General features: G+C 46.3%; 1 protein-coding gene and 1 long non-coding RNA gene across 8 annotated transcripts in view; one reads left to right on the top strand and one right to left on the bottom strand.

Moving 5' to 3' along the window:
• Nucleotides 1–2,119, bottom strand: part of LOC109294418 — an 11,860-nt gene extending 9,741 nt beyond the window's left edge. The window contains exon 1 of the long non-coding RNA XR_002096519.1: nt 1,215–2,119. This is a non-coding gene — a long non-coding RNA (uncharacterized LOC109294418). The remainder of the gene's footprint in view (nt 1–1,214) is intronic.
• The window catches only part of ARHGAP17 (Rho GTPase activating protein 17), an 89,633-nt gene that overhangs the window by 86,246 nt on the left and 1,092 nt on the right, over nt 1–2,295 (top strand). The gene's annotated exons all lie outside the window — the stretch shown is intronic.

The following is a 2,295-nucleotide window of genomic DNA, read 5'->3' as shown; positions in this document are numbered from 1 at the left end:
CCCCCCCCCCCCCCCCCCCCAAAAAAATCCTAACGTTATGTACTATTTTGGTATTAAAGAGTGGTTTGCTGTGTCCCACAGTGTGCCTATGGTAAAAGCTGAGAACCTTTTAGCAGGATAACGGCCTGCTAGTTTTAAGTTCAGTTCATAATATGCTTCATGGACAAAGGCATTTGCATGTGAGGCTGAGCAAGAATTTGGTCTTCCGAAAATATCGTTACTGGACTTTTTCCCATTGATTTGGAGAGACTATTGATTCCATCGACTCCATCAGTCAGATGAGTTTTCCGCTCAGTGAAATAGGGCACTATGAGCACACATTCAGTGGATGTAACCAAGACACGTCAAACTGAAAAGAAGAAAAAAGTGGTTCGCTAAAGTTATTGAACTTACAGCAAGCTTGGGAAAAAGTTGTTTTCTTCTCTTTTGTTTTGCCGTGCATCTTAATTGTTCATTTTACAGCTCTTGAGCTGTTTGGAGTAACTTCATTTGACACTGAGCATAATGATCCCCTGGGTGCAGTACGGCACTTATTCTTGTGCTATGTGGAGGAAACCACGGCTTGTCAGTTGAAGCTGTGCAGGGAAACGCAGGACAAAGGATGCAGAAACCGGAAGCCTCTTCTTCAAGGGCATGTGGAATTGTTTAATGAGTTAGTGAAGTGTGCAAATCACTCTGTGCAGAAAGCTGGATCAGTTCAGGACCTTGGCCGAGGTATTGATTCAGCAACTAAAGTGCCATCCGGGAGAGAGCAGTGTCACTTAACTCCTGTAACCTAGAAGTTCAAGAGCATTTCTGTCAACCCCGGGTACAGGATTTGCTTAAATACTTATTGCTGAAAACAGGGCAGAAAGGCTGCACTTGAAGTATTTTAATCCCACTGCTGCCTCTCTCGGCAAATCACGTAGCATCAAGGCTTTAAATTTAAACATGTTAAGTAAATGACACATTTTTGGTTGGGTTTGAAGCTTGGTGCATTTTGGGCTCTTAGGAAGGGCTTGTGAAATTGCCTCTTCAAGCTCCTTGAGCTGAGCAGTGAATTATAATCTGTATTTGTAGATGCCAATGTGGTGCAGTAAGTGACACTTCACTTCTCTTCTGAAGCGAGTGCAATGCACAAATATTTTGGATTGGTAGTTAGCCGTGCTGGTGCGAAATCAGGCAGAGTGGCACCTTGATCTACCAGTTCAGAGCCATACACTTTCATAAGCAACAGCCCGTGTTGTCAGGGTTTTGCATTTGAAAGCTTGCCTGACTCTGGCCCAACTATGCAGTTGTGCCAATAAAAGATACTGCCCTAAGAGCTCCCTGCCTCACATAATTTCTGGCCCATCACAACTACATCACTCTTACATTACCTTCGCTTGTCAGGTGTGTTCAGAGCATCTCACAAAGTGGGATCACAGGAAAGCAGGGCTGGATCATCTAGTCCAGTGCCCTGCTCAAGGCAGGATCATCCCTGACAAAACTGCTCCAGCCAAGTTTCCGTCTACCTGCTCTTGGAAACTTCCAAGGATGAGGATCCCACGATTGCTCTTGGTGCCTGTTCCAATGCATGACCACCCTTGGGGGCAGAAAGGTCCTCCTCATCTCCAACTTTGTCCCCTGCCTACAGTCGAGTGTATGACTCTGAATTACTCTATAAGGTGCCACTGCCCTGCCTTCAGCATAAATATTTGGAGTTAACTGTGTTCATTGAAGTTCCCTGATTTCAAGTCCTGGGGGTTTCTATCCTGCTCACCAGTGCAGCGAGTCACTGGAGCCGCAGCGGTGAGGTCTCTACTGTTTCACTTTCTAGCCACCCCTACCAGAGAGGGTCAGGACAAAACTCCTGTCACTGATCCAAGACCAAGATGAACCACAAGACAAGGGAAGGGCCTTGATCCCCAGCCATTAATTCCAGTTTCTTTGTTAGTTACTTAACTTCTTCCTCCCTGTATTAAATGATCCTGCTGGTTGCCCCCATCGTTTACCAAAGTGGTTGGAGGGGGAGGGGGGTGCTTGATTGACATTTCCCAGACGCCAAGTTGGTTCTTACTGCTGAATTCACTTGTTCCTGGCACCAGCCACAGAAGCTAGAAATCTTGCAGGGCATGGTCATCTTGGCCTCGGACCCTTTGCTTTCACTGAACCTATGCAATGGTGAATACCTTTCCCTTTTACGTAGGTGACCGAGAAGCTGCCCAACCTCAGTCCAGTTCTGAGCTGGCTTATCCTGTTACGTGCACAGATACAGGCCCTTGGTTTGTTGTCCTACCTGCATCTGTTCATTCCCCCCCCCCCTTTTTTTTTTTT

The sequence above is a fragment of the Gavialis gangeticus genome, unplaced genomic scaffold, assembly GCF_001723915.1.
Source record: "Gavialis gangeticus isolate Ggan-Ray unplaced genomic scaffold, GavGan_comp1, whole genome shotgun sequence".
Lineage (NCBI taxonomy): Eukaryota > Metazoa > Chordata > Crocodylia > Gavialidae > Gavialis > Gavialis gangeticus.
This window is presented reverse-complemented; position numbering and strand designations above follow the sequence as displayed.